The following is a 25,251-nucleotide window of genomic DNA, read 5'->3' as shown; positions in this document are numbered from 1 at the left end:
GTGATCAGTGATTAAAACCTCAGCATTTTGTTTTCCTTCTTACCTCACACTCCTCTCAGCTTCTCATGCTTAATGTGCTGCTAAAGGGCTCTGCCGCGTATTAGGAAACAACCTAGTCATTATCGTGGGAAGTGCTCTCTGTGCCCTATGTCTAGTTTGCCTCGTGTGTTTAGTGGCCAATTAGTCTATAAAATAAGATCAGAGACCAATTTCCCCCTGTCAACCATCAGAAAATTTAGAAATATTTCACCATGTAGAAATTAAGCAATATAGTAAAAACAAAAAGTAACTTTGAACTATTAGTGATATTTCTTTTTTATTAAATCATAGCTGTGTACATTAATGCGATCATGGGGTACAATGTGCTGGTTTTATATACTATTTGACATATTTTCATCACACTGGTTAACATAGCCTTCACAGCATTTTCTTTGTTATTGTGTTAAGACATTTATATTCTACACCTAGTAAATTTCACATGTACCCTTGGAAGATGCACCGTAGGTGTGGTCCCACCAATCACCCTCCCTCCACCTATGCTCCCTCCTCCCCTCCCTCTCCCCTTCTTCATATGAAAGCTATAAATTGGTTTCATAGTAGGGCTGAGTACTTACTTTTTCTTCCATTCTTGAGGTACTTTGCTAAGAAGAATATGTTCCAGCTCCATCCATGTAAACATGAAAGAGGTAAAGTCTCCATCTTTTTTAAGGCTGCATAATATTCCATGGTGTATAAATACCACAATTTATTAATCCATTCATGGGTCAATGGGCACGTGGGCTTCTTCCATGACTTAGCAATTATGAATTGGGCTGCAATAAACATTCTGGTGCAAATATCTTTCTTATAAAGTGACTTTGGTCTTCTGGATATACCTAGTAGAGAAATTGTAGGATTGAATGGCAGGTCTATTTTTAGATTCCTAAGTGATCTCCAAACATCTTTCCAAAAGGAACGTATTACTTTGCATTCCCACCAGCAGTGTAGAAGTGTTCCCTTTTCTCCACAGCCACGCCAACATCTCTGGTCTTGGAATTCTGTGATATGGGCTAATCTTACTGGAGTTAGATGATATCTCAAAGTAGTTTTGATTTGCATTTTTCCGATGATTAAAGATGATGAGCATTTTTTCATATGTCTGTAGGCCATGCGCCTGTCTTCTTCAGAGAAGTTTCTCTTCAAGTCCCTTGCCCACCCTGAGATGGGATCACTTGTTCTTTTCTTGCTTATACGTTTGAGTTCTCTGTGGATTCTGGTTATTAAACCTTTGTCAGAGACATAACCTGCAAATATCTTCTCCCATATTTCTGATAGATTTCAGCTGAAACAGTGATACATATGAAACAGGTGTTAAAGTAGGAAAACCAGAACGAGGCTTTCTACATGACCACAGATTTCATAACTGACAAGTGAGCAACATTAGGTTAAAAATCTGCCTATGCATTATCAATTGTTCTGAGTATCTAATGAGAATATATTTGCTCAAGTATTAAAACTTGCCCAGTAGAAACAGATACTGCATAGAAAAATAGATATTGGGAAATAAAAATTCACTAAGGGCCACATGCAATAAATTCCAAATAATTTATGTACATATTTTACCTTCAAGGATATAGAGCACAACACTACACTCATTTGCATGTAGGGACTTTGTACTCTATACAAAGAGTATAGTGGAGAAAGCGGGTAACTCCATAGTGGAGAAACTTGGCAAATGCCACCTTAGCCAGCTGATCAAGGGCAATGCCAACAGTCATAAATCATGCTGAGAGTACTGACTCTTGACATGGTATGATGAGCTTTTGACTTCTTCTTAAAGGAGGCCAAGGTGCAACGTTCTTCAGCTAGCCAGAATCTGGATTTATCCAATACCAGCTCCCTCCACCATGCAAGCCCAAGTTCAACCCCAACAGAGATCAAAGTTATGTATCTGAGGTGTACTGGTGGTGAGGTTGATGACACATCTGCCGTAGCCCCCAGGATCAGCCCCTTCAATCTGTCTCCCAAAAAAGGCTGGTGAGGACATTGCCAAGGCAACTGGTGACTGGAAGGGTCTTAGGATCGCAATGAAACTGACTATCCAGACAGACAGGCCCAGATTGAAGTGACACTTTCAGCCTCTGCCCTCATCAGCAAAACTGTCAAGGAACCACCAAGAGACAGGAAGAAACCAAAAAACACTAAACACAATTGAAATATCACTTTTGATCAGATGGTCAACATTCCCAGACAGATGCAGCACAGACCTTAATCAGGGAATTCTCTGGAACCAATAAAGAGATTCTGGGGATGGCCCACTTTGTGAGCTGCAATGTTGATGGCACCACCCTCAAGACATCATCATGTCATAGACATCAACAGTGGTGGGGTGGAATGACTAACTAGTAAAAAGTACAAAGGAAAATATTTCAATAAAGGATCATTTGACACACATACACACCCTGTCCCACAAAAAAGATAATGTCACTTTATCTTTGGATATTCCTCTGTAAAACTCATAACCTAACCCTAATCCTGAGAAAAACACCATAAAAATTCCAACAGAGGGGCATCCTGCAAAATATCTGTAAAGTATTTCTCAAAACATGAAGTTAGTCAAAAACAATGAAAGGCTGAGAAACTGCCACAGCCAAAAGGACCCTAAAGAGATAATGACAATTAAATGAATTTTGATATTCTGGACTCAATCCCTGAACAGAAAAAGGATGGCAAGAAAAAACTAAGGAAATCTGAATAAAGCATGGACTTCAGTTAACAATGCATCAGTATTGGTTCATTAATCGTAATGAATGTGCCATACTAATAAAATATGCTATTAGAGGGAAAACTGGGGTGGGTGGGTCCCCTCCGAACTACTTCCTCAATTTTGCTATAAATCAAAACCTGTTTGTATTGCAAAAGACTAAGGCAGAGGAGGTTCAGACCCAAGGAAAACTGAGGTGCCAACTGAAGAGAGATGCGACATGCCCCTTACTGAGCTTGAGGAGGCGACTGAGCAAACACATGGGCATCCACACAAGTGCAAAGTCCCAGAATCTTATATAGTAGCTGTAACAACAGTGGCTCCCAGCCAAACACTGGGTACGTGAGAATGATGACTTCAAACTACATAGTCACGGTTCCCTAAGGCAACACGGTGCCTTGCAGCAGGAGAACAGGTGAGAAAGCCTGAGCAACCCCATCTTCCCCACACTGTTGGAAAAAACGAAATGCAAATCATAATAATGCTACACATGAGCACACCTCATGCCTGGATTTTGCTTTCTAATTACCAAGGGAGAGCACTGGCTGATTCTTGAACTCGGGCAGGAAATGAAACCTAGAGTATCTTTTAATGTAAGAAAGTAAAAAAAGTGCTAAAAACCAATTTACAAAGAAAAAGAAAAAACAAGAAAAAGTCCGCAATGAAGGATGTATGTCAACAAGATGAAGAACCAACTAAAAGAACTACCAATGGCAAAACTGAAAAAAAACAACAAAAAACTGATAATTTAGCTTTTGCCACATGTGATAAAGGAAGGGCGAAGGCATCTAATGTGAATTGCAGACTGTTTACGAACCAGGCAGTATGTTAAATTTTGGGCATTCTTGCACATTTATTCCACAGAAGCATCCTCAGAGTTAGATGTGATTATCTCAACTTTACAAATGAGGAAGCTGAGGCCAGTGACTTCAGTGACCTTGCCCAATGTCACACAGGTGTCAATGACAAAATCAGGTGTTTAATCCTGGGGTTGCCTACACTCTGAGGCTATCCTTTTCCACTGCTCAGTGCTGTCTCTCATTCAAGTTCATTCCTCCTTTAGTCATAAAATTAAGTCCTAAATTGCCTGAAGTCTTCTGGGAAATACCCATTAATGAGATAAACAAATTGATGGGGAGGGGAATCTTATGATAGAGTTTTTTATTCATCCTTTAGTTGTTATAAGAGAAAAACTACAAATAAAAATGCTGCAAAGCTGAAAAAATGACTACTATGTTCATCCCAGTCAAGGTATCACAGCTAAACTGTCCCTGAACTTTAATTGGCATCTCAGCAGCAACATCTAATACTTAATCTGCCTCCTAAAAAGTGGAGTGTTTCTGCTTCATTTCTGTTTACTTAGCCTCCAGGAGAACCAGTTCCTATTACAGTACAAGTCAATAAGTAAACAGCTGATAAAATGTTGATATGACCTCATCAAAAAGGAAAGAACCGTAACATACCTCGTGAGTCTGCTCCCATCAAGCTGCCACCTTGGAAAGGCCAGAATGCAACAGGTTAAATAAAGAGAGCATTACAGAGTATACAGGAAAAGGCTTGATGTAGCACAGTAAACACAAACACCAGTACAGTGCATATTCAGTCCATATGGGTGCTATCCCAGCTTCTGCACACCTCCTCTCCCACCTCCCCGCCTGACCCCACCAGCCACATCCCCTGGTTCTCGGTTACCTTGTCACCAAAGGCCTCTGCATCCAGTTACTGCATCCAGAAAAAAATCCCTTTTTTTCCCCACTGTGTGATTGAACCCTTTCGGCCTCTTTTTTCTTTCCAAACCACCTTGTCATTCAATTAGCTGCTTTTATGTGTATTTTTGTCTTTGTAAACAAATACTGTATAGAAATATGAATCGAATTTTTAAATCCTCTTAAGATGTAATTTTTAATTTTTTCATGTATTTTAGAACCCCTAAGTCAATGAAGAATAGAGTAAGTGGTTGCAAAATATCTGGCAGAAATAGCCGTATTACTCTCAGAAGGAATCCAAGGCTCTCCAAATTGGGCTCCCAGATCTTGGAAAGTTTTGTTAGGGCGCAGCCCATGTCCAAAGATAAGATGTGTAATAAACCAAGTCAAATGTAAATGTCAGAGAAGATCTGCCACTCAGGATGAGCTGTGGGTTTTTTTTTGGAGTGGGGGGAGGCTGGGATTAACTAATAAAGATTATTGTTTATTCCTGCAAATAAATTTTGAAATAATTTTAAACAATTTTTTAGGCAAAAAAGATTGTGTGTCTGACTTCCAAACAAAAGTGTATATTTCACCTGCCTTAAAGAAGTTAGCAACAATATAGGTGACCGAATGGTAAGCAGAATTTGTTTAAAAAAAATTATTTCTAATATTTTCCCACAGTAACAAAACCGTCTGAAGAACATTTTTTTCTTATTAGATAACCGAGAAGCTAACCCTGTGTGACATCCTGGCAATTTGCCTCTCTAGACAAGGGTGGGAAAAACAAGTATTCAAACTCTAGGAAAAGCCATCTCCAGGGAAACCCCCCTGTTTACACTTCTTTGGGGAAAATGTGTGAGTACAGGGCCGACTCCATGTCTGGGCAGGTGACAGGCAGAGAAAGCTTTCAGAGGGGCCTCCTCGGCCCCTCCCGAGCGAATGCCTCGGGCAGTCATCAGCTTATTTGACTTCTCTGGTAATTGGACATCTATGTAAACTGCCCGAAGCCACATGCTACCATGAGAAATTAAATCCCTGGGAATTCAGCCCCTGGATTTAATTGTTGGCAGAGAAAAATGGCCAAAAGAAAGGGGGGTGAGAAAAGGGTAGAACTGGTTGCAGAAAGAATGGGACAGAACTTCTCTCCTAAAAGAGAAAATAAGTCAAATTTTAGCATCCAGTATTTCTAATTAAATTCGGATTATTTAAAAGCCATTCCTTTTCCTCTCAAAATTGTTTTTTAAAAAAGATTAAGCATGATGCTAAAGAAGAGATTTGGGGTTCACAAACCACTGAACAAAAAGCACCCTTTTCATATAATAGATCAAATATGAGCAAGACTCCCAGTATAGAAAAGCCTGGGAAATGTACATCCTGGACGTGAGCACAGTCAGTATTAGATTTTTTACAAATGAGAGTGGAAGAGAGAGCCAAATAGTTCTGTACACATAATTATAGACTTGAATCCCGCTTAAGAAATCTACAAGTACTCTTAGAGAACCAGTTTTGAAGGATTAAAAAAAACACTACAGTCCAGTCATTTGTTATCAAGGAGCATGCCATCTGGTAGGGTAATAAAGCTCCTTCCAAGATCAGAGCAGTAATGAATGGGGCCTCAGGGAAAGGTGGAGCCCATGTGGGTGAGAGTAACACAGAAATCAGAAAAGGCTTTATGAATGAAGCGTAGTTGAAATAAGGCATGAAAGAGAAAGAGCATTGAGATTTGATGGGTAAGATGGTGGGCAACTGTATCCAAGAAAGCAGCAATAACTAACAATAATAATGATGATGAATAAGGGGTGACTTTTAGGTACAGGGACTTGGCAATTTACATAGGGCAGTGGTTATCAAAGTGTGGGCCTGGGAGCAGCAGTGTCAGCATCATCTGGAAACTTGTTAGAAATGCAAATTCTCAGACCTCACTCCAGATCCACAGAATGAGTAACTCTAAGGGCAGACTCAGTAATCTGTGTAACAAACCCTCCAGGTGATTCAGATGCTTACTCAATTTTGAAACAACTGACCTATGGCCTGGAAAAGCATTTAGAAGGAAGAGAAGCCCCACTAAAAAGGCCGATGAGAGTGTCTGGAACATCGGGCAGACGTCTGTTGGCTTCTGCAGCAGCAAAGCACAGTCAGTCCTTCCCTAAACCTGTCCCCACACTGAAGCAAAGTCCCTGCTCTCACAGATTTCTTCTAAGGGTTGGGGCTAGAAACGTCAATGCTACCTGTCTAACCAACAGCGATCATTAAGCTATCCACCAAACTTTCAAAAAGCAGGTAAAGTTTCACTCACCACTGTGAAATTCCCATTACCGCGACACTCACCTTCATTTAAAAACAGAATACATCATTACAATAGATGTATTATGGAATTTTAGAATTAAATATTTACAATAGTGTGTAAAGTAATATCCAGCATGACTCTGCTGTCAAATCACACAAGCAAAGAACGCAGTATTGGGGGAGAAATTTCCAAGATGAGCCAAAGAATTTCGCACTGCCTTTCAAAGTGGCACTTTAAAGAAATGCTTTAAAGCTGTATCGTTCTTACACATACACACCATGGGCACAAATTTGCCTTATCTGATCTATCTTTATCTCACAAGTATTAACATCTAGAAGCTGAAGCTCAAAGAAGACATATAATAAAAATATTTACCACGAACTTGAGTGTTAAGTTATGCCATGCACTGATCTTAGCGTTCAGGTGTGTGAACTTACTGAATACGCTCAGTAACCTTATGAGAAGGGTAAAGTGATTACCCAGGGAGGAAACGGGGCACCAAGAGATTGACAGCACACAGGAGGTGGTTGAAAAGCAAGATGCAAACCCAGCCAGCCCAGCTCCAGAAAACTGGGCTTCTTCTCTGCCCTCCTCCGCCTCCCTCCCTAAGTGGCAGAGCAGAACTTAAAAGCTATTCATTCCATAGCTCCAGAGCTTTTCTACCATCCTGTTAATCCAGATGGTAACTGCTGTTAGTGTGAAAGAGATGTGAGTATTTGAGTTTTAATAAAAGTAGATGATTTACAATCTTGTCTATCTGGACTTTTATATCCGAAAACTAAGGATGCAGACACACACACACACACATTTTACTTGTGTGCAGTGATGACAGGGTTTTCTTTTTTGACTACTTAAATGAAGTATACTAATGACTCTTTGAAGAAAATGGCATTGTATGTCTTCCAAACTCCTTTTAAAATACTCTTTCTGAAAGAGATGGAGGAGCTGGAACCTGGATAGACCGGCTGTGCAGGGAGCGATATGGTGAAAGGGCGGATGCCGGACAAAACGAACACCAAGACATGTCCATGCTGCCTCTATTATTATGCGCCTAATTCTGGTGGCTATAAAAAAAAATATTTCCCCGAAGGAGCTTATGTTGTCAAGGAGACAAGCCTTACATATGTAATATACCTAAAATAATTAGAAAACACTACTAACACAGCGCTAGACTGTGTAGTGCGGACAAGTGGTTCCCATTACGTCTGAGTACGAAGATCCAGAGCCAAGTACTATTAACTGTGGACAGCTCTGGAGTTGTATATGGCAGCCCTTTAAGGATCTTTTTAAATATCAGATATAGAAAGATAGATGGATGAATACATAACTAAAATACACACTTATACAGGATAGGGAAAGGTATCCGATTCTAATGGTACTTGTCATCTCTATTGATTGAGAATACAAATATATGTGTAGATGGATTTAAGAATACCTTGGAATAAGAATGCAATTCCCTGTGGGTGTAGCACCTCATGCTTTAAGAAAAAGTTAAGAAAGAAGCATAATTGGGAAACTATAGAACTTTGGATGGACAGAGAACTGGTAAAATGTGAATTGAAAGAGTACAGGGAGGGGAGGCTGTTCAAAGCAGGGAGAGCTTGGAGTTAAGACTCAGATGCAGGCAAGAATTTTTAATTTATGGGTTCCATAGAGAGTAAATCATGTTGGAAGTCCACATTTTCATGGCTTTCTTTTTTCAGAATATAACATAGTCATGCAAGTATCTGCTTGGAATAGAATTTTTCCTCATACCTTTTTGGACAAATGTATTATGAAAGTTATTTTAAACTGTTATTTTTTAACCACAACGTTTCTAGGTTACCTAAGTAACTCATAAGAGATATGTAGGGATTAAGGCAGATCATTTTTAACATATTCTTTATGTTCTTACTAGTAGTGAAATTTTAAAGCGAAAACTGTAAAATGGGGTGGTGCCCATAGCTCAGTGTGTAGGGCGTCGGCCACATACAACTCAGGCTGGTGGGTTTGAATCCAGCCCGGGCTGGCTAAAACAAAATAACAACTGCAACAAAAAGGCAGCCAGGTCTTGTGGCAGGAGCCTGTAGTCCCACCTACTCCAGAGGCTGAGGCAAGAGAATCGCTTAAGCCCAAGAGTTTGAGGTTGCTGTGAGCTGTGACACCACAGCACTCTACCCAGGGCACCCAGTGAGACTGTCTCAAAAAAAAAAAAATAGAAAGAAAAGAAAGCTGTAAAATGCCACACACTGATCTCAACAACTCATAAGCAAAAATATGTACATACCTAATATTCTTTGTGGTGAAATCTAGGTAAATGGATCCTTGACTAGAGAGTTTATCCCCAGGACCTAGAGGGTTGCAAAGGCAGGATTCCATACAGCCTCAGTGAAGCCCCACATTACTCTTCCTATTCATTGGACCATCCACCCTGAGAAGTAACATTGGTTATTTCTACTTTTCCAAAGAGCATGAAACAATAATAAAAAGAATGATTAATTTACTCTCAAAGCACAGAGCAATACTTAGTTTCCTAAATCCTCACACTCACAATATTTTAAATCCTAAAAAAAGTTTATGCTATTTTCCAGCTTCCACTTCAAGACAGAAGTCCCAAAGAATAAAAGGGATGTTAGGCTCTACTTTGTGTCCCAAATGATCTGTAGGGAGAGTCAAAGGTGGAGGAGTTGTGTTGCTTCACACAGGAAAGTAGAATGAGGGAGAAGAGTGGTGTATTAGTCAGCTATCATTATAATTATGCTGCATAACAAAGTACCCCAAAACACAAGGAATTATAATACAAGTACCAATGTTTCTTATATTCAGGTGCATAGCTTGGTTGGGGCAACTGCTCCAGGCTGTGAGTTGGCTTCAAGTCAGGACCAGAGTTACCCCAAATGTCTTTCAAATTTAGACGAGTACCTACCTGGAGCAAATTTCTTTCTGACACTCGGGAAACTGGGTCATTACAACTAATTCAGAATCAAATGTGAGAAAAATTTAGAGCTTCTTAAGACTCTCTTAAAACTCAGAGAAATTTTTGACCTGGAAAATGTGATTCTTTACAAACAGAATTCCTGACTTCACACCCTTACTCCTCCCTTCTATATATACTTTTTTGAAGGACATCTGAATTTGTTCTACTCCTTTAAAGTCTGCTATTTGGTGGTTAAATAAAGAACTCCAGAAAAAGCTGGATGTTAAAGGAAAAAAAAAAAAAAGAAAGAAAGAAAGAGGCTCCACTTTGAAGGTAAACAGTAGACCCTGCTTTGTAAATTACTCATTCTCTCAGAACCTCAGTCTTTTGTACAGAGTGGGGTATTTTACAGTTGACAATAAAAGCAATAAATTATACTTCCAGAGTCATGAGTTCCATGTTGAGAGAAATGCTGGAACTAAATAGATTTAGCAATATCTTCCCCACAACTTCACCAAGAAAGTTTCTGAAGTCCAAAGATGAACACCAAATTAACAGGTCAATAGATGCTTATGTGGGGAAATTGCCCTAAGAAACAGGTTTCACTTTGTAGCTAACTTTCTTTTCTCTAAAGGTAAGGGGTGAAGGTAGGGAGAGATCTCAAGAGCAGGAAAGAAGAAGGTCAAGAATAATTTGTAGGATGCAGTTTTCTCCTGGAATAGGTGTAGATGCTAATAGAAACTCCTTTCCTAAGCCCTCCAATCTCTCTGTCTCCCGCTTTCCCTCTGCTCAGTAGGACCCGCCCTGTGCAAATGCATGAAGAAGGGACCAGTAGGAGTGGCCAACAGAGCCCAGGCTTTCCTGCTGGGTGCACGGGGGTCCACTATCGTGTGGCTAGTGGCCAGGTGCTGCATCCGGCCCTTTGCAGAACAATCTCTCTTGTCAAATAAACAAGCTGCTGTGACTTCTTCCAATTGCTTCATTTCAGGTGGTGAGCAGCAGAGTGTGGCCATGAATCCCCAAATCCATACCACCTCTGTTTGCCATTGATTTTTGGAATTGCTGTTACACCTTGGCCTTCAGGCTCAGGACAAGTGCCTGCACCTGCTAAGACAGCACATCGTGTTAATTGCCAAGTGCTGAAGGAAGAGGAAGGTTCTTGGACTGAAAAAAATTAACTTAGGGGCAGCGCCTGTGGCTCAAAGGAGCAGGGCGCCAGCTCCATATGCCAGACGTGGTGGGTTCAAACCCAGCCCCAGCCAAAAACTGCAAAAAAAATTAAAAAATCAACTTAGTGAGAAGTATAAGATGAGAAAAATATGGGCTACTCCTTTGGAAATGCGCCGCAAATGTGGAATGGGGCCAGCCTTGGGGAGGAGCAAGTGATGGTGGGGTCACAGAACTGCCAGCTGGATGGTTTCTGTGCTGTATTTTCTTAGTTTGCTTTCCTCACATTCTCTTTTGGTATTGACTAACATGTGCTCTTTTATGCCAGCCTATTTCAGGGGTGGAACTCTCCAGAGTAAACAGGACTTCACCAGCCCAGAACAGCATGTGGTAGCAGCCTCTAAGAAGAGACAGCCTCTGGGCAACAGGGTTGGAGCTGCTCCATGAAAAGAGATTTATCCCCATCAGGAAACTAGTAAATTTTAAAAGGAAGATTTCCCTCTCATAGGGATTATAAGGTTTTTGCTGTATAGACAAGAAGTTCCCTTGGTAGCCAAGAATGTGGCCTCTAAAATTAGAACTAGGCTCAAATTTGTAGTACTTACACTTGCATGTTCTTGAACAAGCTTCTTAATTATCTAAACTACAGTTTTCTGATCTATGAAATAGAGATATAAATCCCATCACTGGGCATCTACCCAGAAGGAAAAAAATTCTTTTATCATAAGGACACTTGTACTAGACTGTTTATTGCAGCTCAATTTACAATCGCCAAAATGTGGAAACAGCCTAAATGCCCACCAACCCAGGAATGGATTAACAAGCTGTGGTATACGTATACCATGGAATACTATTCAGCCATTAAAAAAAATGGAGACTTTACATCCTTCGTATTAACCTGGAAGGAAGTGGAAGACATTATTCTTAGTAAAGCATCACAAGAATGGAGAAGCATGAATCCTATGTACTCAATTTTTGTTTTTTTTTTTTTTTGTAGAGACAGAGTCTCACTGTACTGCCCTTGGGTAGAGTGCCATGGCGTCACACAGTTCACAGCAACCTCCACTCTTGGGCTTACGGGATTCTCTTGCCTCAGCCTCCCGAGCAGCTGGGACTACAGTCGCCCACCAAAACGCCCGGCTATTTTTCTGTTGCAGTGTGGCCGGGGCTGGGTTTGAACCCGCCAACCTCGGCATATGGGGCCGGCGTCCTACTCACTGAGCTACAGGAGCCGCCCTCCATGTACTCAATTTTAATATGAGGACAATTAAGGTTATGGGGGGGGAAGCAGAAAGAGGGACGGAGGGAGGGGGTGGGGCCTTGGTGTGTCACACTTTATGGGGGCAAGACATGATTGCAAGAGGGACTTTACCTGACAATTGCAATCAGTGTAACCTGGCTTATTATACCCTCAATGAATCCCCAATAAAAAAAAAAGTAACAAGGTGTTGGCAAGAGTTAAATAAAGAAATGCACGTCCGGTTCTTGGTAGAGAGTCAGGAAGAAGTTAATGTATATATATCATCAACTGCTGCTACCGCCATTATTTTTTTTTTTTTTTTAATTCTTGAGGATTCATTGAGGGTACAATAAGCCAGGTTACACTGATTGCAATTGTTAGGTAAAGTCCCTCTTGCAATCATGTCTTGACCCCATAAAGTGTGACACACACCAAGGCCCCACCCACCTCCCTCCTTCCCTCTTTCTGCTTCCCCCCCATAACAATAATTGTCATTAATTGTCCTCATATCAAAATTCAGTACATAGGATTCATGCTTCTCCATTCTTGCGATGCTGTACTAAGAATAATGTCTTCCACGTCCATCCAGGTTAATACGAAGGATGTAAAGTCTCCATTTTTTTTAATGGCTGAATAGTATTCCATGGTATACATATACCACAGCTTGTTAATCCATTCCTGGGTTGGTGGGCATTTAGGCTGTTTCCACATTTTGGCAATTGTAAATTGAGCTGCAATAAACAGTCTAGTACAAGTGTCCTTATGATAAAAGGATTTCTTTCCTTCTGGGTAGATGCCCAGTAATGGGATTGCAGGATCAAATGGGAGGTCTAGCTTGAGTGCTTTGAGGTTTCTCCATACTTCCTTCCAGAAAGGTTGTACTAGTTTGCAGTCCCACCAGCAGTGTAAAAGTGTTCCCTTCTCTCCACATCCACGCCAGCATCTGCAGTTTTGAGATTTTGTGATGTGGGCCATTCTCACTGGGGTTAGATGATATCTCAGGGTTGTTTTGATTTGCATTTCTCTAATATATAGAGATGATGAACATTTTTTCATGTGTTTGTTAGCCATTCGTCTGTCATCTTTAGAGAAAGTTCTATTCATGTCTCTTGCCCATTGATATATGGGATTGTTGGCTTTTTTCATGTGGATTGAGTTCTCTATAGATCCTAGTTATCAAGCTTTTGTCTGATTGAAAATATGCAAATATCCTTTCCCATTGTGTAGGTTGTCTCTTTGCTTTGGTTATTGTCTCCTTAGCTGTACAGAAGCTTTTCAGTTTAATGAAGTCCCATTTGTTTATTTTTGTTGTTGTTGCAATTGCCATGGCAGTCTTCTTCATGAAGTCTTTCCCCAAGCCAATATCTTCCAGTGTTTTCCTATGCTTTCTTTGAGGACTTTTATTGTTTCATGCCTTAAATTTAAGTCTTTTATCCATCTTGAATCAATTTTTGTGAGTGGGGAAAGGTGTGGGTCCAGTTTCAGTCTTTTACATGTAGACATCCAGTTCTCCCAACACCATTTATTGAATAGGGAGTCTTTCCCCCAAGGTATGTTCTTGTTTGGTTTATCAAAGATTAGGTGGTGGTAAAATGTTAGTTTCATTTCTTGGTTTTCAATTCAATTCCAAGTGTCTATGTCTCTGTTTTTGTGCCAGTACCATGCTGTCTTGACCACTATGGCTTTGTAGTACAGACTAAAATCTGGTATGCTGATGCCCCCAGCTTTATTTTTGTTACAGAGAACTGCCTTAGCTATACGGGGTTTTTTCCGGTTCCATACAAAACGCAGAATCATTTTTTCCAAATCTTGAAAGTACGATGTTGGTATTTTGATGGGCATGGCATTGAATAGGTAGATTGTTTTGGGAAGTATAGACATTTTAACAATGTTGATTCTTCCCATCCATGAGCATGGTATGTTCTTCCATTTGTTAATATCCTCTGCTATTTCCTTTCTAAGGATTTCATAGTTTTCTTTATACAGGTCCTTCCCCTCCTTTGTTAGGTATATTCCTAGGTATTTGATTTTCTTTGAGACTATGGTGAAGGGAGTTGTGTCCTTAATTAGCTTCTCATCTTGACTGTTATTGGTGTACACAAAGGCTACTGACTTGTGGACATTGATTTTATATCCTGAAACATTACTGTATTTTTTGATGACTTCTAGGAGTCTTGTGGTTGAGTCTTTGGGGTTCTCTAAGTATAAGATCATGTCGTCAGCAAAGAGGGAGAGTTTGACCTCCTCTGCTCCCATTTGGATTCCTTTTATTTCCTTGTCGTGCCTAATTGTATTGGCTAGAACTTCCAGCACTACGTTGAATAGTAAAGGTGACAGAGGACAACCTTGTCTGGTTCCAGTTCTAAGAGGAAAAGCTTTCAGTTTTACTCCATTCAGTAAAATATTGGCTGTGGGTTTGTCATAGATAGCGTCAATCAGTTTTAGAAATGTGCCACCTATGCCTATACTCTTCAGTGTTCTAATTAGAAAAGGATGTTGGATTTTATCAAATGCTTTTTCTGCATCTATTGAGAGGATCATGTGATCTTTATTTTTGCCTCTGTTAATATGGTGGATAACATTTATAGACTTGCGTATGTTAAACCAGCCTTGCATCCCTGGGATGAAGCGTACTTGATCATGATGAATGACTTTTTGATGATAAGCTGTAATCTGTTGGCTAGGATTTTGTTGAGAATTTTTGCGTCTATATTCATGAGTGAGATTGGTCTGAAATTCTCCTTTTTGTTGGGTCTTTTCCTGGTTTTGGTATCAGGGTGATGTTTGCTTCATAGAATGTGTTGGGGAAGATTCCTTCTTCCTCAGTTTTTTGGAATAATTTCTGCAGTACAGGAATAAGCTCTTCCTTGAAGGTTTGATAGAATTCTGGAGGGAAGTCATCTGGACCAGGGCATTTTTTGGTTGGAAGATTTTTTATTGTTTCTTTGATCTCAGTGCTTGAAATTGGTCTGTTCAGGAGCTCTATTTCTTCCTGGCTGAGTCTAGGGAGAGGGTGTGATTCCAAATATTGATCCATTTCTTTCACATTGTCAAATTTCTGGGCATAGAGTTTCTGGTAGTATTCAGAGATGATCTCTTGTATCTCTGTGGGATCAGTTGTTATTTCCCCTTTATCATTTCTGATTGAGGTTCCTAGAGATTTTACTTTTCTATTCCTCGTTAGTCTGGACAATGGTTTATCTATTTTATTTATTTTTTCAAAAAACCAACTCCTTGTTTCATTAATTTTCTGAATGATTCTTTTGTTTTCAATTTCATTGATCTCTGATTTGATTTTGGATATTTCTTTTCTTCTACTGACTTTAGGCTTAGATTGTTCTTCTTTTTCCAATTCCATAAGATCTCTTGTGAGATTGTTAATGTGCTCTCTTTCTGTTTTTCGGGTGTAGGCATCTAAAGTGATGTATTTTCCTCTCAAAACTGCTTTTGCAGTATCCCACAGGTTTTGGTAGCTTCTGTCTTCATTGTTGTTATGCTCAAGGAAGTTAATGACTTCCTGTTTTATTTCTTCCTGCACCCATCTGTTATTCAACAGAAGATTGTTTAATTTCCATGCCTTTGGGTGGGGTCGAGCATTTTTGTTAGAGTTGAGTTCCACCTTTAGTGCCTTATGGTCTGAGAAGATACAAGGTAAAATTTCAATTCTTTTGATTGTGTTGATATTTGTTTTGTGTCCCAGGATATGATCAATTTTGGAGAATGTTCCATGGGGTGATAAGAAGAATGTATATTCTTTATCTTTGGGATGGAGTGTTCTATATGCGTCTATCAAGCACAGTTGTTCTAGGGTCTCATTTAAATCTCTTATATCCTTGTTTAATTTCTGTTTAGAGGATCTGTCCAGCTCTGTAAGATGAGTGTTAAAGTCCCCTGTTATGATGGTATTATCAGATATCATATTGCTCAGACTGAGTAAGGTCTGTTTCAAGAATCTGGGAGCATTTAAATTGGGTGCATAAATATTTAGAATTGAAATGTCTTCTTGTTGTATTTTTCCCTTGACCAATATAAAGTGACCATCTTTGTCTTTTTTGACTTTAGTTGCTTTAAATCCACATGTATCTGAAAATAAGATTGCAACTCCTCTTTTCTTCTGAATGCCATTTGCCTGAAAAATTGTCTTCCAACCCTTGACTGGGAGCTTTAATTTGTCTTTTGAAGCCAGGTGTGTTTCTTGCAGACAGCAAATGGATGGCTTGTGTTTTTTAATCCAGTCAACCAATCTATGTCTCTTCAGTGGGGAATTCAAGCCATTAACATTTATTGAGATAATTGATAAGTGTGGTAGTATTCTATTCGTCTTATTTGGTGAGAGTCCATTGCTTAGTTTTATCTTTTGCATCAGTGTGGAGGTTAGGTTCTGTCCTTTAATTTCTGAGTTCTTACTTTGCTGCTGATCCACTGCGGTGGTCAGTGTGCATAACAGGTTGAAGTATTTCCTGTAGAGCTGGTCTTGTTGTGGCAAATTTCCTCAATGTTTGTATATCCGTAAATGATTTGATTTCTCCGTCAAGTTTGAAGCTTAGCTTAGCAGGGTACAGAATTCTGGGCTGGAAATTGTTCTGTTTAAGTAGATTAAAGGTAGATGACCATTGTCTTCTTGCTTGGATAGTTTCATTAGAGAAGTCTGCGGTCACTCTGATGGATTTGCCCCTGTAGGTCAACTGGCGCTTACTCCTGGCAGCTTGCAGAATCTTTTCTTTTGTCTTGACTTTGGACAGGTTCATCACAATGTGTCTTGGAGAAGCTCAGTTAGAGTTGAGGCGACCTGGGGTCCGATAGCCCTCTGAAAGCAATGTGTCACGATCTTTGGTGATATTTGGGAAATTTTCTTTTATAATATTCTCTAGTATGGCTTCCATTCCTCTGGGGCATTCTTCTTCCCCTTCTGGGATTCCTTTAACTCGTATTTTGGAACGCTTCATAAAGTCCCATAATTATGACAGTGAACGTTCTGCTTTCTCTCTTTTCTTTTCTGCCTCTTTTACTATCTGAGTTATCTCAAAAACTTTGTCTTCTACCTCTGAAATTCTTTCTTCTGTATGGTCTAACCTGTTGCTGATACTTTCCATTGCATCTTTAAATTCCCTAATTGACTGTTTCAGTTCCTTCAGCTCTGCTATATCCTTTCTATATTCTTCATATCGTTCATCTCTTATTTGATTCTGTTTTTGGATTTCCTTTTGGTTATTTTCCACTTTATTAGTAATTTCCTTCATTGTTTCCATCATTTCTTTCATTGTTTTCAACATGTGTATTCTAAATTCCCTTTCTGTCATTCCTAACATTTCTGTATAGGTGGAATCCTCTGCAGTAGCTACCTCATGGTCCCTTGGTGGGGTTGTTCTGGACTGGTTCTTCATACTGCCTGGAGTTTTCTGCTGATTCTTCCTCATGAGTGATTTCTTTTATCTGTTTCCTTGCCCTAATTTTCCTTTCACTTCCTCTTGCTCTTTAAGTTCTCGTGCCTGTGGACTAAGGGTTACAGGACCAGAAGGGTGAGAAGGTTGAAGAGCAAAAAAGGGATGAAAGAAAGGAGGACTGAGTGATAAGAAAAATAGAGAAAGGAGAGGGGGTAGGTAAAAGGAATATTGACAAAAAGAAGAGAGGCACAGAAAGAGTGAGACAGAGCAGTATAGGTGTACAGTAGGGTACTTTGATACAACCTTAAAAAAAACCACCTTCTGGGGGTGCCCCATTGGGTGGTTCCCTTGAGGTCAGCAGCTCTTTGCTAACCTGATCAGACACAGTACCCCACCTCCACCAAGTAGAGAGGAAAGACAAAAATGCTATAAATCAAACCAAAACAAGCAAACAGAAAACTTTACGGGATAAAATTGGGTGGAAAACCAAGTATAGCGGTAGAAACACTAACAAAAATGAAGTTCTAATTATTGAAATAGGCAGCAATGGGAAATTATAATTAAACTAGAAAAATTGAGAAAGAAAAAGGATCTGTATGGAAAAGGTTGAACTTAAAAAACAAAACAACATCAACAACATCAAAATAAACAAAAAAAAAAAAACCACACAACCAAAAACAAAGCAGTATGCATATGTTATTGAATATTGTCTGGGCAACACGTGGTCTTCTGGGGTATGAGATGTTAATCACAGTTCTGATATGACTGGAGGCTGCTAGTTTCTCAAACCCCAGCAGGTAGACACCCTAAATCTCTCTTCAGCCAACTTAAAAGTCACTTTGAACTTGTTCACTTGCTGAGCAGAAGCTTTCCCAGGGAAGTGCTTGTTGCTGGAATCACTGCTGAAGTGGCTATGCACTTACCCTGTGTGCCAAAACTGGTCTCTCTCTGCCCCTGAGGGTTAGGGCTGCAAGGCGGCTCAGACCCCGCCCTTAGGCTACTTGGTCGCTGGGTTACCAGCTCCCACCCAATTCTAGCTCTGCGACCCTGAGGGCGGAGCTTGCCAGGGCAGATCGCTCACAATGGCTGCCTGTGACCCAGAGTCAAACACTATTAGCTCCGTGTGGCTCAGCGGCCCAGACTGGGGCCCTAGACAAAGGCCAAAGTTCTCCGCACTCTCGCTCAGGCTCTCCCCAAGGCAGTTCAGCTGAGTGCCAAGTCCAAAGACACCAAAACAGTTCACAGGTAAGGCCTTTCCGGTTTGCAGTCTCGCTGCTACTGAACTTATAGTTGCGGGCGGGTTTAGACCGATTGAACACACGTGACCACTTGCCGGTTTTCCACTGTTTTAGTCCTCCTCTTGGGGTCCAGAAGTCTCTCGCTGACTCCCTATATCCTCTCAGGGGTAATGATAGGCAGATCTCACCAGCCAGAGATGCCTGGAGTCCTATCTCCCCAGACTCACGGTGCCCAGATGAAAGGAAGCTGTTACTCGGCTGCCATCTTGCTCCGCCTCCACTACCGCCATTATTATTACTCCTCATGCTTTCAAGAAATTTGAAGAACAGAGGTGATATTCTTACATAAAAAATGTAGGCTGGAAGGAATTCCTAATTCTCGTCTTACTTCTCTTTCCTTATTATAAGTGGGCTGCTGACTTCAGATAAGTCCATAAGGGTCAGACATCCCAGGGTAGGAGAGAACAGTCACTGGAAGTTAGTGAAGCTTTCTGCACTAGGACATGTAAGTCAATATTATGCAGCAAGCTCAGCTTGCTCAGCTGCTTGCTGCATAATATTGACTTACATGTCCTAGTGCAGAATTAAGGCCTAAATTCTCAAGCAAGCAGAAAAAAAAAAAAATAGAAAAACCAAATGGTCTCTGCCAATACTAAAATTGACTTTTAGAGGATAAGATCCCTTAATCAGGTGCACAGTTTAAAAGCCCATAATTCATAGCTCATAAAGAGAGACCATCAAAAGGAAAACTTACACTGGAGAAGCTGCATCCCCACTCATGTTTCCCAACCGTCCCTGCTTATATACTGAATACAGCAAGGTTCAGTAATGGGAGGAAAGAAAGGATCCATGGGGCCAGAGCTCCTCCTTTGAGAAGGGAAGTTTCCAGATGAGGAGAAAAGTACAGGAGGTGTCTAGGGGTGGGGATGGAGAATTGGAGGGAAGGGAAGTCAGGTCAGATGAAAAGAGATAGGTCACCAGGGACCTCCCCTAACACATCTTGTAAAGGAGCTCAGACTTTACTATGCTTTCTCTACGAACATAGTTTCACAAATACTAAATATTAATAGCACATTAGTAGCACATTTAGAAAAATGAATGAGAAGGGTTATTTCAATCTTAATGTTTCAGATTATCATCCAAAGTAAAAAAGTATAAATTTTTTAAAAATCAAAGAATTTCTAGTTTTTGCCTAACTGCCTAGAAACTCCATTCCATGATGCCAAGATCCAGGGAATGTGTACAGTGCATTTGAACATGATCTTAAACCCACATGCTTTGTGCTTCAATTAACTTGTTCTTATTTCTGTCAGAGGGAAGGAGGAATGAGGAAAGAAAGCATCATTCCTCCCTTTAAAGACATTTTCTCAAAGCCTGGCAGAACACATGTATTTACATACCATTTACCCATTGGCTGGAACTTAGCAAAATGTCCATTTCCAGCTAGGAAATGTGGTCATTGTTCAAGCAACCCTGTTTCCAGTTAAAGTCAACTGATCTCTTACAAAATAACTAACTAAAAAAAAAAGAATACAAATACATAGCCATGCAAAATTTAATTTAAAAAGATTCCACTCATCATAGCAATATTATATGACATGTCCTATGGGGGCAAATCTAAAACAAGCTAGCAAAAAACAAAAAATATGTAGTAAAAGATGCATAAAATTGTGTAAAGATTATTAAAGAATATAAGATCTGAAAAATAAAGTAGAGATCTGATTTTTGAATAAGAGTTATAGCGTGTTCATGGATAAAAGGAGTCAGTAGTAGAAGAAGACTTTATTTTCACCAAATTAATCGATAGAGTCAATGCAATTCAATAAAAATATGAGCTAGCTTTTTAATAAAATTTTCTAAATTTAGCAAAATTCACATGAATAAACAAGAAGTCAAGAACTGATTTTGAAGAAGCAGAAAAAAGTGGTAAGACTTATCCTACCAGATAATAAATAATAAGTAGGTAGGAAAGGCATTGGTACTAGAGTAGAAAAATAAACAAATGAAACAATACAGGCAGAAAAAGACTCCAGGATACACAAAAATGCACTATCTGGTAATGGGAGAAATATACAAGGTTGGACAATTAAGATCTTGAACTCATCCTAGAACAAGTGCTACATACCTCACTGCTGAATATCACCACCTTCGCCAGATGGCCAAGGGGAGTACTTATTTAAAGAATTTCTTCACACTGGTAAGGTAAGAAAAAGACAGAATGGTAGGCAAAGGATATGAAAAGGCAGTTCACAGAAGAGGAAACTTGAGAGACCAATTAAAATGTAAAAATTGTTCAACCTCCTTAGTAACCAGGAAAATAAAACTTAAGGTTCTGCTATTTCATATGGATTATACTGGAAAAAGTAGAAAAATCTAATAATTGCAATTTTGTGATAACAAGAATGGGGAGTGGGGGAAGGCAACTTATGCCCTGCATGATGCAACCACTTTAAAGGAAAATTTGGTATTATTTAGTGAAATTAAAGATGCACACATACTTAAACCACAGTTGACTCTGGTTTATATCCTAGAGAAACTCCCCTACCTATGAATGAGAAATCCAAGAAGGAATGACATGGTGGCATTGTTCATAATAGTGAAAATCAGAAACAACCTCCTACCTATTAAGGAAAGTGGATTCTTAACATATGTCACATTCACCATTCCGTCAATAGTATGTCACACAGCAACCAGAATGAATGACCTCTAGTTCATATGTCAGATAAGGCTCAGACAAAATGTTCAGCCCAATACTATTTATACAAACTTTGAAAAAAATGTAGCACAATGGTGTATAATATTTGTAAGTATGTGTGTGTGTATATATATATATATGGGGTAAAGTATAAAAATGTGATTTAAAATGATAAATACCAAGCTCATAACAGAGGCTACCTCTTATAAAATAAGGCAGGAAAATGAGAAGTGGGAGTATTATAAAAAGTGCTTCATTGGGAAGCACCTGTGGCTCAAAGGAGTAAGGCGCCGGCCCCATATGCCAGAGGTGGTGGGTTCAAATCCAGCCCTGGCCAAAAACTACAAAAAAAAAAAAAAAAGTGCTTTATCTTTATTTGTGATTTTTTATATGAAACTATACCTTAAAGAGGGCAAAATATTAGCAGTTGAAAGAGTAATGTGGTGGATACCCTATGTTCCTTATGTTATTCACTGTACTTGTTATGATTTAAATAATTAAAAATGTCTAAAAAATGAGTTTACTAGTAATCTATAATTATTTAAATGCATCTGCCATAAAAATCATTATCTGTCCCAAAAATATAATTTTTTAACAGATTATTAAAAATATAAAGTGATTTTCTGCTTTGGTTAAACAACTTTCATTTAACAAACTCTATACCGCGTCTTTCATTTCCTTTAAGTACAAATTCTGTTTAACATCTCACATGGATCCTCGGGAAATTCTTCTGTTGATATTAAAGACCTGTCAGTGGACTGACATATAGTAAATTGTTAAAGGGCAAGACAAATCTCCAACGTTTTAAAAATATATTAATAGTTAATTCTTTTACCAAAATTTTATAGTAAGTATTCATTTCTTCTGTGTACACATTACTCTAATAGGCAGGATATATAATAAAACCTTGGTAATATTTTCCAGTTAAATTCTGTGAGCTATCAATGAAAGAGATTGTCACTTTCAACTTTAGAATATTCGAAATTGTACAGTCATAAAGGAAGACTCGATAAAACTTTGCTCCCTCTCCTTTTTCTTTCTTTCACTGTCCTTACATTATAATCTGTGTATATAAGCAGTGGGGGGAAATCAGCAGGCATTTTGGACAATGGAAAAACCAGAGGCTGAAGAGAAAGAGAGACTTGGGTTCCGTCACAAGCCCTGCTGCTCTCTGGATGTGCAAACAGACTTGAGAGTTTTCCCCAAACTGAGCTTCAACTTCATCTGTAAAATCTCATGATAATACTTTCCCTACCAGGGGAGAGCCTAATGTGTACACTCATACACACAAGGTAAACAGCAGTCATACAGTACACACCTGCAGGTTGGACCTGTAATTACCTACTTTTAGATAGCAAAGGGTACATTTCAGCCCATTTTGAATTGAGCCATACATTTTCTTCACGTGGCACAGTCCAAGTTTGGTCTTTCAGAGTCAATGATTTGCCAGCAAACTTTAAAGGCACTTGGGAATCCTGAGGCTAATGCAAAGTCAACACTAGTGCCAATTTTCTGACCTTAGGCAACACCTTCTATGGTTTGAATATTTACGTTCCTCTAAAGTTCATGTTGAAACTTAAACCCCCAAGTGACAGAATTAAGAGGCAGGGCATTTGGGAAAGTGATTAAGTCCTCAGAGCTCTGGCCTCATGAATGGAATTAATGCCCTTATAACATAGTGTTCAAGAAAGCTGCCTGGCCCTTCCATGTCCTCTGCTGTGAGAAAACACAGGGTTCATCCCCTCTGCTCTTCCACCACGTGAGGACTCGGGGAGCAAACACGATCCCTGGGGCCAGGCCTTTGCAGATACTGAATCTACTGCAGCATGATCATGAACTTCCCAGCCTTCAGCACTGTGCAAAGCAAATTTGTATTGTTTATAAATTACTCAGTCCATGGTATTCTGTCCTAGCAGCAGGGACAGATTAAGGCAACACTTACTCATAGGAAGACATACTTGTGCATAAACGGGCCAAGGCACATACATTGATGGAAGGAACAAGGGGAAGCACTTTCAAGTCACACACTTAAGTTTTCACACAGTTCTCTCCAAGTTCATACGTTACATTGTGTTTACTGTGGCAACTATAGAGTGGAGCTACTTAGCTTCTGTTTCAACAGAGAACTTCTGCAAGAAGTAGCTGACAGAATGAAGAAAAAGTATCCAATGTACTCAGTCTTACTATGAAAGCTATAACCCAATTATAGTCCAAGAAGAAGGGGAAAGGGGAGAGGGAGGGGAGAGGGGACGAGGGGAGAGGGGAGGAGGGGAGAGGGGAGGATGGGTGGAGGGAGGGTGATTGGTGGGACCACATCTATGGTGCATCTTCCAAGGGTACATGTGAAATTTATTATGTGTAGAATATAAATGTCTTAACACAATAACTAAGAAAATGCCGTGAAGGCTATGTTAACCAATGTGATGAAAGCATTTCAAATGGTATGTAAAACCAGCACATTGTACCCCATGATTGCATTAATGTACACAGCTCTGATTTAATTTTTAAAAACAGAAGAAGTAGCTGACAGCACTCAGCAGGGGCACCTTGTTGATCTACCACAGTATTCAAGCCACAGCCGCCCCCACTGGAGACGCTTCCAGCCAATGAATAGCCCAGTGGGAGGGGGGCTGGCTAAGGCCCAGCCATTTCTGCAGGGCGTGGACCTCCCCTATTGGATGCCTTTGTGCTAGAGTTTCTCATTGGTTTGGCAAGGTTCTCGAAGCCGCACCACAGGCTGATGCTCTTCCTACCCAATTTCCTCTCCTTTCCACTCCCGTTTTGAAGGCTTCACCTGCCTGTTCCTGCCTCTGCTCCTCTGTATCTGTCACTGGTGTCACGCTGGATAAATCTCCAGCACTATCTATTGTCTTAGCGTCTGCTTTCTACAGGACCTGAACTGACAGAGGGGAGATAAATATTCTTGTCCCCAAAGAAACTTATATTCTAGAATTGAATACAAACGTTAATGTAATATAATATACAATAGAAATTAATTCTACTGCAATAAAAATATGTACATTTTTAAAAAATGTTATGATCAGTCACATTGTACAGCAAAATCACTGTAACTTTCCCTCCCTAAAAAAGCTAATAAGATTGAGTGGCTTAATTATATTTCTTAATATAAGAAAATATATTTCTTACTGCTCTGCTCTAATCCCCTAAGGGCAAATGGGACAAAGGTGGGACAGTAATTTAGAAAAAAATAAATCCAACTTTTAACTATTGGATCTTACTATGGCTAGTAAGGATGGCAGCTGAAGTTGCTCCAACCAAAATTACCTGACGCTGGCGAAATCCTTTGCTTTTTGAGGAATTATGGGATATGTTTGTTTCTAGACTCTAAGGGACCATTTTTGAGATTTATTGATGGCCATTTCAGTTGATAAATGCACATACAAGCATAAAAGTCGTGTTTTAGGGGAAATGTGTCAATGTATATAACGTATTGATTTATTCAACAAATATTTGCTATGCCATATGGAGAAAATTCACTGTTAGTGCTAGCACTACTGGAAAGTTGAAAAAATGAAAGAAAAATAAAAAAGAACATGAATATTACCTCAAGGAGCTTAGGGTCTAGTCATGGAATTCCAGATTATTTGGATATTTCCATTTTTAAAGTCACTCTTGCAAATTTAGAAATATTGGAAAAGCAGGAGAGAAAGAAAAGTACATTAAAAAAAATAAATATAAGGCACCAATTTGTTAATGAGTCTAACATAAAATGCTATGAGAGTCCAGAATAAGCAGCAATATTTCCAGCTGGGGTGAGAGCAGAGACAGGAGATATTACAGATTTCACAGGGAAGGTGGGATGAGAAGTACGAAGGATGAGATTGGGACTTCAGCAAAGACATGACGCTACGTCCTGCGAGAAAGAAGGGCCAAGAAGAGGGGAGACAGA

Source organism: Nycticebus coucang, chromosome 8, assembly GCF_027406575.1.
Source record: "Nycticebus coucang isolate mNycCou1 chromosome 8, mNycCou1.pri, whole genome shotgun sequence".
Taxonomy (NCBI): domain Eukaryota; kingdom Metazoa; phylum Chordata; class Mammalia; order Primates; family Lorisidae; genus Nycticebus; species Nycticebus coucang.
Note: the sequence above shows the minus strand (reverse complement) of the source record.